General features: G+C 40.2%; 1 non-coding gene across 1 annotated transcript; it reads left to right on the top strand.

Moving 5' to 3' along the window:
* Positions 1 to 2,204: 2,204 nt before the first annotated feature.
* On the top strand, positions 2,205 to 2,312 carry LOC133237906 (U6 spliceosomal RNA). Its single transcript, XR_009733414.1, has one exon. It is a non-coding gene; the product is annotated as a U6 spliceosomal RNA (small nuclear RNA).
* Positions 2,313 to 12,528: the final 10,216 nt, after the last annotated feature.

Raw genomic sequence — 12,528 nt, 5'->3', positions numbered from 1 at the left:
TATTAACTGTTTTAAATTCAAATCTATCAAAATGCTTTTTAACCTATTTCTGTACAGCATCCATAAAAATATTTTGCAATTAAATATAAAATTATAAAAAGTGCCTATCCAGAAGGAGAAAAAAAGATGATTTATCTCATTTTCCTTTGGGTAGTGCCAGTTTGTGTGTGTATTTTGGAATAGGACTGAAGTTTGGGGTGCCATTGTACTCTTATACTGTTGATTTGCCTTTGAAATTCTCTAGCTAGTGCATTCCAAAGTGGTGATCTAATTATATTTTTATGCAGTCAATCCCCCTTGCTAGTTTACACTTGATGTTCCTGAGGCTATGAGTTTTTATTAAGGTTATAAACTGCTTTGACCTCCATAAAAGACACTGTGACTACCCATGAGGTTTAAAGCATTAATGATAAGATGGAATGCAAAATTATTATCTGACTGCAGTATCTCTCTTGCCACAGAAACTATTCAAATCATCTGATTGAAAGGCAAACCTATCCAAAAGCTAATAAAGAATTCTCCCTGGTGGTTGAAATATTGGACAAATTGCTTTCCACCTTCTGATAAGATGTTAACTGGATGACAGAGAAATGATGCTTCTGGTTCCCTATATTCCACCTCTGTAAGCTGGGTAATTGACAGTCTTTGGGTCCAGAGGTCAAAAGTTGTTGGTGAGTCTGCAATGAGAAACTTCACCATAGAAATATACCAGTGATAAGTATTTCTTACTTGCCGCTGTCTCAAGTATCAAAGACTGAAGCCATGTTCAGAGTTAATGCCACGTTTGCATTCAACTGTTCATGAAAACTTGTGTGTCCTCAGTGGAAAACTGAATGCTAACAACCTGAGAAAATGCCACTTACATAAAAACCAGTTTATAAATACTGAGTCTTACCTTTTTCTCTTCTAAAGCAAAACAGTATGCAACATGTAGGTAACACCCATAGGTGATGTTGGTGACAAATAAGTGTGTTTTGCAAAACTAATCTGTTTATTTAATCCGAAATTTAAAGCCTGTATTAAAAAGAGGCTCAAGTATGTAAAAATTGGAAAGTCTGTCTTTATCAGTGTTTACCATACTTTCATATATATGAACTTACTACTTTATTTTTTGCATGATGGAAGGGAAAATTGTTTATGATTAAATCATAATCCAAATTCTTTAGTGTCAATTAATGTATTTATAATGAGATAGATGCTCTTGGACTTCTATTGCACAATATAATGATTTGATAGGTACTGTCAGAAAGGCAAGGAATGTTAAAGTGATCTAAAAACTTATCTTTTCATGAGTCCACAAAAGCCAAAGATACACCAATATATAAAGGTAGAAATGTAGGTTGACAGTTATTTTCAATGTTTCATGAAACTTGCTGGGAATTATATATTTACTGGTTGTTATAAGTATCAGATTTAATCTAATGTTGACTAGTTTTATATCAGCTCAGGGTACACCTAATAAAATTATCTGTGTTCTCCATGGTATTCAGAAACTCTGGTTGGCAGTAAAATAATTTGTGGAAAGTACATAGAATATAACTTTTCTATTCAAGCTAGAGAACTAAAGTGAAAGTGAAAGTCACTCAGTTGTGTCCAACTCTTTGCAACCCCATGGACTATACAGTCCCTGGAATTCTCCAGGCCAGAATACTGCAATGTGTAGCCTTTCCCTTCTCTAGGGGATCTTCCCAACCCAGAGATCAAACCCAGGTCTCCTGCATTACAGGTGGATTCTTTACCAGCTGAGCCACAAGGGGAGCCCAAGAATCCTGGAATGGGTCATTTATCCCTTCTCCAGCAGATCTTTCCGACTCAGGAATTGAACGGGGGGACTCCTGCATCACAGGTGGACTCTTTAACCAACTGAGCCATCAGGGAAGCCCCAAAAGTTTGCCTTCTCCAGATCTTCCCAACCCAGAGATCGAACCTAGGTCTTCTGCATTACACGTGGATTCTTTACCAACTGAACCATAGGGGAGCCCAAGAATCCTGGAGTGGGTCACTTATCCCTTTTCTAGTGAATCTTCCTGACCCAGGAATTAAACAGGGGGCTCCTGAATTGCAGGCAGATTCTTTGCCAACTGAGCTATCAGGGAAAAGTCCAGGAAATAACTAAACTTAGCCCTTAATGACTATGTAGTTTTTTATATTGCTGATGCATTTTCTCATACCAACTAGGCATTAAAGCATAATAAACAGAACTGGTGCCCACTTCAGCAACACATAGAAAAAAATTTGAAGCAATTCAGAGAAGATTATCACAATTTCTGAACAAGGATGACACAGAAATTTGTAAATTTCATATTTTATATGAAATTTATCATAGATATTGACTGACAATTTCAATTTTGAAGCAAAGCATGATTGCAACACACAGACTATTTTTGTACTAAAATTTGCTAACTTGTAATACGGAATTCTCCTTTTGGATGTTATTCAAGATATCCTTATAAATTACTTGGACATTGGTCACTTTTTGGAGATTTAAATTCTAATAATTATGACAGCTACATTGAAAATAATTGTGCTGTAGTTAACTTGCTTAATTTATTTTAACATTCTTAATGCTTGCCAAATGAAACTGTTTTAGGGAGATGAAGCAGAGAGAGGCATGGGCAGTTTCTTTTGTAAGTGTAAAATATATATTCAATATCAAAAAACAAGCAAGACAAAACAAACAACAAAACAAAACAAAACAGCACTGAACTGAGAATCAGGAAACCTGACCTCTGGTAATGACTCAGTCAATATCTATGACACTTTTTAAAGACTGTTTTATTTAATTAAGTATCTAATTTCTGTTCTTACAAGATAATCATTAAGGCCTCTTCCAGGTTTGAACTTCCATAAAGAAGCTACAGACTTTGTTGCTGAATGTGCTTATTATTGGGACATGTGAGTAATACCTTCTAGCTACTCCCTGTAGAAAGTGTTTGAACACTGGTTTTTAATCAAAAGGAGAAGCAAATATGGTAGCCAGCCCATGTTCGTCACTATTTCCTATAGAATAATAGAGAAAATCAAGAAAGAGAGTCAAAACTACACCTGAAAGATACAATCTATGTACTTAAGGCATCACTAATTTAAATATTTGTTGTTGCTCAGTCACTAAGTCGTGCCCAGTTCTGTGCAATGGCATGAACTACAGCATGCCAGGCTTCCCTACCTTCACTTTTTCCTGGAGTTTGCTGAAACTCATGCCCATTGAGTCAGTGATGCCATCCATCCATCTCATCCTTTGTTGCCCCCTTCTCTTCCTGCCTTCAATTTTTCCCAGCAACAAAGTCTTTTCCAATGAGTCACTTTTTGCATCAGGCGGCCAAAGTATTGGAGCTTCAGCTTCAACATCAGTTCTTTCAATGAATATTCAGGGTTGATTTCCTTTAGGATCAATCCTTGCTGACCAAAGGACTCTCAAGAGTCTTCTCCAGCACCACAGTATGAAAGCATCAATTCTTCAGTGTGTTCAGTATTCTTTATGGTCCAACTCTCACACATGTACATGACTACTGGAAAAATTATAGCTAGGACTATATGGACTTTTGTTGGCTAAGTGATGTCTCTGCTTTGCAATACATTGTCTAAGTTTGTCATAGCTTTCTTCCAAGGAGCAAGCATCTTTTACTTTCATCTCTACAGTCACTGTCCACAGTAATTTTGGAGCCCAGGAAAGTAAAACAGTCACTGATTTCACTTTGTCCCCATCTATTTGCCATGAAGTGATGAGACCAGATGCCATGATCTTAGTTTTTTGAATGTTGAGTTTTAAGCTAGCTTTTTCATTTTCCTTATTCACCCTCATCAAGAGGCTTTTTATTTCATTCTCACTTTCTGCCATTAAAGTGGTATCATCTGCATATCTCAGGTTATTGATATTTCTCCTGGCAATCTTGATTACAGTTTGTGAGTCATCCAGCCCAGCATTTTCATGATGTAGCTTTTAAATATATTTTGAAATCAAGAAATGTGATGTCTCCAACCTTGTTCTTTATTCTCAAGATTGATTTGACTATTTGCTATCCTTCATGGCTCCATATGAATTTTTGAATTGTTTTTTCTATGTCTGTAAAAAGTGCCATATAACTTGCTTTATTTTGTAACTTCAAATATGTTAATAAATATTTTTTCTGGGTTTATAACCATAAAATCAGTGTTAAATTTTATAGTGGTTTTATAATATTACATTGTGTGGAGGTACTATGTATGCATGCTAAATGGTTTCAGTGGTCTCTGGCTCTTTGTGGACCCTTGGACTGTAGCCTATCAGGCTCCTCTGTCTGTGGGATTCTCTGGGCAGGAATGCTTAGTGGGCTGTCATGTGCTTCTCTGCGGGGTCTTCCTGACCCAGGGATTGAACCCATGTCTTTTATGTCTCCTGCATTACCAGACTGCTAGTGGTTACTTATCACTAGTGCCAACTGGGAAGCCCATAAAATCTTCATCTTTAGGGCATTTATATAATTTTTCTTTTACATTGTTTATGATTATTTTAAGAAATTCATACTTACATCTTATTTATTTGTCTAGTTATTTACTTGAGATGAATTTCTAAAAATGATATTTTCTGTGTGTGTGTGTGTATGTGTTAGTTGGTCTGTCGTGTCTGGCTCTTTGCCTGTGGACTATGGCCTAAGGGATTCCTACCCACAGTAGTAGATATAATAGTCATCTGAGTTAAATTCACCCATTCTAGTCCATTTTAGTTCGCTGATTCCTAGAATGTCGACGTTCAATCTTGCCATATCCTGTTTGACCACTTCCAATTTGCCTTGATTCATGGACCTAACATTCCATGTTCCTATGCAATATTGCTCTTTATAGCATCAGACCTTGCTTCTATCACCAGTCACATCCACAACTGGGTATTGTTTCTGCTTTGGCTCCATCCCTTCATTCTTTCTAGAGTTATTTCTCCACTGATCTCCAGTAGGATATTAGGCATTTACTGACCTGGGGAGTTCCTCTTTCAGTATCCTATCATTTTGCCTTTTCATACTGTTCATGGGATTCTCAAGGCAAGAATATTGAAGTGGTTTGTCATTCCCTTCTCCAGTGGACCACATTCTGTCAGACTTCTCCACCATGACCTGTCCCTCTTGGGTGGCCCCATACAACATGGTTTAGTTTCTTTGAGTTAGACAAGGCTGTGGTCCGTGTGATCAGATTGGCTAGTTTTCTGTGATTATGGTTTCAGTGTGTTTGCCCTCTGATGCCCTCTTGCAACACCTACTGTCTTACTCGGGCTTCTCTTACCTTGGACGTGGAGTATCTCTTCACAGCTGCTCCAGCAAAGTGCAGCTGCTGCTCCTTACCTTGGATGAGGTCGCCATGCCTGACCTTGAACTTGGAGTAGGTCCTCTCGGCCCTCCTCCGCCCACGCAGCTGCTTCTCCTTGGACGTGGGGTAGCTCCTCTTGGCCACCGCCTCTGACCTCGGACATGGGGTAGCTTCTTGTGGCTGCTGCCTCTGACCTCTTGATGAAAGTGAAAGAGGAGAATGAAAAAGTTGGCTTAAAGCTCAACATTCAGAAAACGAAGATCATGGCATCTGGTCCCATCAGTTCCTGGCAAATAGATGGGAAAACAGTGGAAACTGTGGCTGACTTTATTTTGGGAGGCTCCAAAATCACTGTGGATGGTGATTGAAGCCATGAAATTAAAAGACGCTTACTCCTTGGAAGGAAAGTTATGACCAACCTAGATAGTATATTCAAAAGCAGAGACTTTTTGCCAACAAAGTTCTGTCTAGTCAAGGCTATGGTTTTTCCAGTGGTCATGTATGGATGTGAGAGTTGAACTGTGAAGAAAGCTGAGCATCGAAGAATTGATGCTTTTGAACTGTGGTATTGGAGAAGACTCTTGAGAGTCCCTTGGACTGCAAGGAGATCCAACCAGTCCATCCTAAAGGAGATCAGTCCTGGATGTTCATTGGAAGGACTGATGCTGAAGCTGATACTCCAATACGTTGGCCACCTCATGTGAAGGGTTGACTCATTGGAAAAGACCCTGATGCTGGGAGGGATTTGGAGCAGGAGGAGAAGGGGATGACAGAGGATGAGATGGCTGGATGGGATCACTGACTCGATGGACATGAGTTTGGGTAAACTCCAGGTGTTGGTGATGGACAGGGAGGCCTGGCATGCTGTGATTCATGGGGTCACAAAGAGTCAGACACAACTGAGTGACTGAGCTGAACTGAACTGGACTGTGGCCTGCTGGGCTCTTCTGTCCATGGAGTTTTCCAGGCAGAAATGCTAGAGTGGGCTGCCATTTCCTTCTCCAGGGGATCTTCTCAACCTAGGGATCAAACCTGGATCTGCCACACTGTGGGCAGATTCTTTGCCATCTGTGCCACCTGGGAAGCCTATTTAGGGGGTACACATTTAAAGTTTTAGGTAAATATTTAAAGTTTCCTCCAGATTTACTGTACTTGTTTGTACCACTTTTGCAGTGCCTGAGATATCTCATTTCCCTATGTGTTCACCCAGACTGCATTTTGTCATTGGTTTTTCATCTTGGTTATTTGAGTAGACAAAACAATATCTTAATTGTTGCTTAATTTGTTGAAATTTCACATATTAAAAACCAATTTGAATGAAATGCTGGTTTATTTGCTCACTTTTTATTGGAATTAAAAATACTTTATAAGATCTCTATATAGGAATTATATTAACCCTTCATCAAAAATACAATTAAAATATTTTCAGTTTATTGTTTAACTTTGGCATAGGAATATTTTTTGATTAGTTGTCTTAACTTATTTTGGGTGTGTTTTCTTTTTGTTTTTTAGCTTTTTCAATGTATAATTGATAAATGAAATTGTAACATGGTTAAAAAACAGTGATATCATCTGCATATCTCAGCTTGTTGATATTTCTCCCAGCAATCTTGATTCGTTTGTGAGTCATCCAGCCTAGCATTTTGTGTGATATACTCTGCATAGAATTAATAAGTAGGGTGACAATATACAGTCCTGATATACTCCTTTCCCAATTTTGAACCAGTCCATTGCCCATGTCCGGTTCTAACTGAGGTTTTTGTCCTGGCAATCTTGATTCCAGTTTATGAGCCATCCAGCCCAGCATTTTGCATGATGTAGCTTTTTAATATATTTTGAAATCAGGAAATGTGTTGTCTCCAGCACTAGCTATGTCAGCAAATCTGGAAGACCCAGCAGTGGCCACAGGACTGGAAAATGTCAATCCTCATCCCAATTCCCAAGAAGGGCAGTTCTAAAGAACGTTTAGAGGAGGAACAAGATGGCAGAGGAGTAGGTGGACATGGAATACATCCCTCTCCAAACAGATACATCAGAAATAAAGACACAGAAGTGGTTGCAGAATAGCAGCTGAGGGTGGCCAGGAGTACCTGACCACTGGAAAAGAATATGTAGAATCATGCAAAACTTGGTAGGATGAAGAAACTAGGGGGAAGAACAGGAGTGTTAGTAGGACAGGATCTGCCATCGGTGGGTGGGGGAACTGAAGCAGAGGTCTGATCCCCACATTGGGGCAATTGTCTGAGTCAGAGGAGAAGCATTTGAAGCTGAGAGTGAAGCAGCTGATCAGTGACAGCCTAAATGGAATAAGAATCAGAGAATCCTTGCCACAGTCATATATATATGGATGCAGGTCCCCTAGAAGCCACAGCAGCAGGGATCCAGAGCATAGGGATTGTGGAGCAATCCCCAAGTGAGGGCTGCTACTGACTGACTGCTGGGAGACTAACCGAGTGGACATGAGGGAGGAGATTGTGGTGGGAAATGCCTGTGAAGGAAGGTCAGGCAGCCATGGAAGCAAGGCAATACTGCTGAGTCATGCATAGGGATTGGAGCCATCACAGTAGCTTCTATCTCCATGTACCCCAACACTGGCAGCTAAACAATAGAGAGGCTGGCCCATCAAGCACCTGATGCCCAGAGCAACAGAGAAGGACCCCACCCAGTGTATCCCTTTAAGTGTCTGATATGCTGAACAACAGAGTAGGACCCCAGGCTGGGGGAGAGGGCACTTTCTGTGCCTGGTGCACAAAACAACAGAGAAGGGTCCTAGGCAAGGGGGAACTCTAAGTGCCTGAATGGGAGGAGCAACAAAGAAAGACTAACCAAAGAGGCCTTTCAATTGCCAGCTGCCAGAGGCTTGAAAAAAGACTCTAATAGAGCCATAGCCCCTGTGGCTGAGATAGTCCATGTCCCTGCACACTTGGCACAGCCAGGGTTCCTATGACCCAAACAGCTGCACTACCCTTATGCTTAATCCTCACTGGGGCAGAACTGCCACAGGCAAAAAAGTGTCTTGCATCTATGCATGCAGGGTTGCTTCAGTCATGTCCAAGTCTGTGACCCTGTGGACTGTGGCCTGCCAGGCTTCTCCGTCAAAGGATTCTCCAGGCAAGAATACTGGAGTGAGTTTCCGTACCCTTCTAGAGAATTATATTTCCTGCTGCCATAAGCTACCAACTCCCCTGAATATCTGGTGTCGCCAGGGAATCTGTGACCCAAGCAGCTGCTCAACCTCGACACCTGGCACTCACTGGGACTAAGGTCCTGCCAAGTCCTCCAGGACAGCCTTAGGAGCAAACCCAGTGGATGACCTACATACAGAGATGGAGATAAAACCACAATTAAAACCCAGGGGCAGTATGGCTAAGCAAGAGGACCCAAAACCTTCCTACCAGCTGTACAAGCTGTAGATTAAATCCATGCAATCAACTAGGCAGACTCTGTGTCTATGGAATATATATAAGAAAACTGAGAGTTCCCACAAAAGAAAACACACTAGTTTTGATAGCTGTGGACATTACAGCAAAGAACACACAGGAGTAGGAAAAGATTAGAGTTTGAGCTGCCCTCACAGCAGGTCCAGAGACCAGCATAGTGTTGGAGGACATCATAGGGAGGCGAGGTGGACTCCCAGCAAGGGAAAGGACGCTGTCAGCAGAGACTCAGGAAAAAACTTTTATTATTCTTATATTTTGACTTGTTTTATAGTTTCTTTTGGATTTTTTTCTCTTTCTTTTTTCCTCCCCCCCCCCAACCCGTTGTAGTTGTCAATTTTATCAGCACTATGAAATCTATTTAAGCTTTTGAGATTTTTTTTTTCAATGACAATTTTCATCTCTGTTATAAATTTCTGCCTCCATCTTGGCCTTTTGCAGTTCTGTCGAGTTTTTCTTTTTTTGTTGTTATTGTTTTATTTTTAAATTTTAATTTATAAATTTTTAAGCTGTTATTATTTTTAATACTTTTATTCATTTGTTTCCTTTTCCTACTATTCTTTCCCCCTTGCAGTTCATCTTTAATATATATAAATCTTATCTACTTCTATTTCATTTTGCATTTCTAGTCTTTCTTTCTTTTCTTTCTTTTTCTCACCATGTTTGTTAGTTTTTTTTTTCATTGCCTTATTCCCCAGTTGGTACCTTGATTTAGTTTTGTTTTCCAGTTTGTGCTTTAGCTACTTTTGTTTTTAACTGGTGGATAGAATTTCTTTGTTTCCTTTGTTCATCAGGTCAATCTATTCTATTTTATGCCTGTTGGACTGTTTTGATTTTGCTTATGGGTGTATATGTAGGTGTGTATATTCCATTATTTTAATTATCATTTGCCTGATTTTGTAATTACTATTTGTCTGGGGTTCGTCTTTGGTTTTTCATTTTTGGGTATTTGTTTTAACCCCATTTAATGTCATAACAAGCCAGTGGAATCTCTGTTCCTGGCCAGAGACCATGGTTGAGCCTTTGGAGTGGCAGTCCTGGCTCCAAGACCCTAGACTACCAGAGGACTCCTAACCCTCAGTTCAGTTCAGTTTCTCAGCTGAGTTCGACTCCTTGCAACCCCATAGACTGCAGTACACCAAGCCTCCCTGCCCATTGCCAACTCCCTGAGTTTACTCAAACTCATGCCCATAGAGTCGGTGATGCCATCCAACCAACCATCACTTCCACTGTCATCCCTTTCTCCTCCTGCCTTCAATCTTTCCCAGCATCAGGGTCTTTTCCAAGGAGTCAGTTCTTCTCATCAGGTGGCCAAAGTCCTTCCAATGAATATTCAGGACTGATTTTCTTTAGGATTGACAGCAACTGTTGGATCTGCTTGCAGTCCAAGAGACTCTCAAGAATTTTCTCCAACGCCAAAGTTCAAAAGCATCAATTCTTTGAGAGATGCTATTCCAGCTGAGCTACTTCCAGTCCCTGCTGCTGCTGCTGCTGCTAAGTCGCTTCAGTCATGTCCGACTCTGTGCGACCCCATAGACGGCCTCCTGCCAGGCTCCTCTGTCCCTGGGATTCTCCAAGCAAGAACACTGGAGTGGGTTGCCATTTCTTTCTCCAATGCATGAAAGTGGAAAGTGAAAGTGAAGTCGCTCAGTCGTGTCTGACTCCTCGCCACCCCATGGACCGCAGCCTACCAGGCTTCTCCGTCCATGGGATTTTCCAGGCAAGAATTCTGGAGTGGGGTGCCATTGCCATCTCCGCTTCCAGTCCCTAAGGTGTATCAAAAAATGACAACTCCCACAAAGGCTACCACTTGTATATAAGACCCAGCATCACCCATCTACCAGTAGCACCCTGTACAAGAAGGCTCTTCCACACAACAAACAAGACAAAAATTCACACTCAATCATCAGTTTAGCCCTGTTCATCAAAGGAAAAAAAAGAAAAAGAAACTCACCTCCTCCCACCATAATACAAGCACAAGTCATTCCCTAGATGAAGCTTACACAAATCACTGGACCAAATTTATTAGGGAAGAAAAAAAAAAAAAAGGGAAGGAATAATTCAATCTTGAGGCCTGGGAAAGGAGACCTCAATATAATAAGTTAAAAAAAAAAAAAGAAAGAAAGAAAAGGCAGAGAAATTCTGCACAAATTAAGAAACAAAGTAGAAACACACAAGCCCAAATAAGTGCAGAGGAAATAGGCAAACTACCTGAAAATAGAATTCGAAATAATGATAATCAAGATGATCCAAATCTTGAAAATAAAATGGAGAAAATGCAAGAATCCATGAACAAAGATCTAAAAGAATTAAAGAATAAATATACAGAGACAAACAACACAATAATGGAAATTAAAAATACTCTAGACAGAGTCAATATCAGGATATCTGAACCAGAAGAACAGACCAGTGAGCTGGAAGATAAAATGGTGGAAATAACTGCTGAAAAGAAGAATGAAGAAAAAAAGAATGAAAAGAACTTAGGATAGTCTCAGAGACTACTGGGATAATATTAATCACATTAAGATCAAATTATAGGGTTCCCAGAAGAAGAAGAGAAAAATTAAGGGTATGAAAACATGTTTGAAGAGATTATAGCTGAAAATTTCCCCCACATTGAAAGGAAATAGTCAATCAAGTCCAAGAGGGACAAAGAGTCTAATACAAGATAAATCTAAGGAGAAACATGTCTAGACACATACTAATCAAATGAACAAAGTTTAAACACAAAGAATACTAAAAGCAGCAAGAGAAAAGCAACAAGTAACACACAAGGGAAACCCCATGCATTTAATAGCTGATCTTTCAGCAGAAACTCTGCAGGCCAGAAGGGAATGGCAAGAAACATTTAAAGTATTGAAAGGGAAAAGTCTACAGCAAAGATTACTCTACCTGCAAGGATCTCATTCAAAATTGATGGAGAAATCAAAAGCTTTACAGACAAGCAAAATTTAAGAAAATTCAATACCACCAAATCAGCTTTATAACAAATGTTAAAGGGCCTTTTATAGTCAGGAAGTACAAGAGAAGTAAAAGATCTACAAAAACAAATACTAAACAATTAAGAAAATTGCAATAGGAACATGTATATCAATAATTACTTTAAATGTAAATGCATTAAAAACCCCAACCAAAGGACACAGTCTGGCAAATGTATACGAAAATAAGATCCATATATATGTTGTCTGCAAGAAACCCACTTCAGACCTAGTTCAGTTCAGTCGCTCAGTCGTGTCTGACTCTTTGCGACCCCATGAATCGCAGCACGCCAGGCCTCCCTGTCCATCACCAACTCCCAGAGTTCGCCCGGACTCATGTCCATCGAGTCAGTGATGCCATCCAGCCATCTCATCCTCTGTCGTCCCCTTCTCCTCCTACCCCCAATCTCTCCCAGCATCATTCTTTTCCAGTGAGTCAACTCTTCGCATGAGGTGGCCAAAGTATTGGAGTTTCAGCTTTAGCATCATTCCTTCCAAAGAAATCCCAGGGCTGATCTCCTTCAGAATGGACTGGTTGGATCTCCTTGCAGTCCAAGGGACTTGCAAGAGTCTTCTCCAACACCATAGTTCAAAAGCATCAATTCTTCGGCACTCAGCCTTCTTCACAGTCCAACTCTAACATCCATATATGACCACAGGAAAAACCATAGCCTTGACTGGACAGACCTTTGTTGGCAAAGTAATGTCTCTGCTTTTGAATATGCTATCTAGGTTGGTCATAACTTTCCTTCCAAGGAGTAAGCATCTTTTAATTTCATGGCTGCAGTCACCATCTGCAGTGATTTGGGAGCCCAGAAAAATAAACTCTGACACTG

This window comes from Bos javanicus, chromosome 24 (assembly GCF_032452875.1).
Source record: "Bos javanicus breed banteng chromosome 24, ARS-OSU_banteng_1.0, whole genome shotgun sequence".
Lineage (NCBI taxonomy): Eukaryota > Metazoa > Chordata > Mammalia > Artiodactyla > Bovidae > Bos > Bos javanicus.
This window is presented reverse-complemented; position numbering and strand designations above follow the sequence as displayed.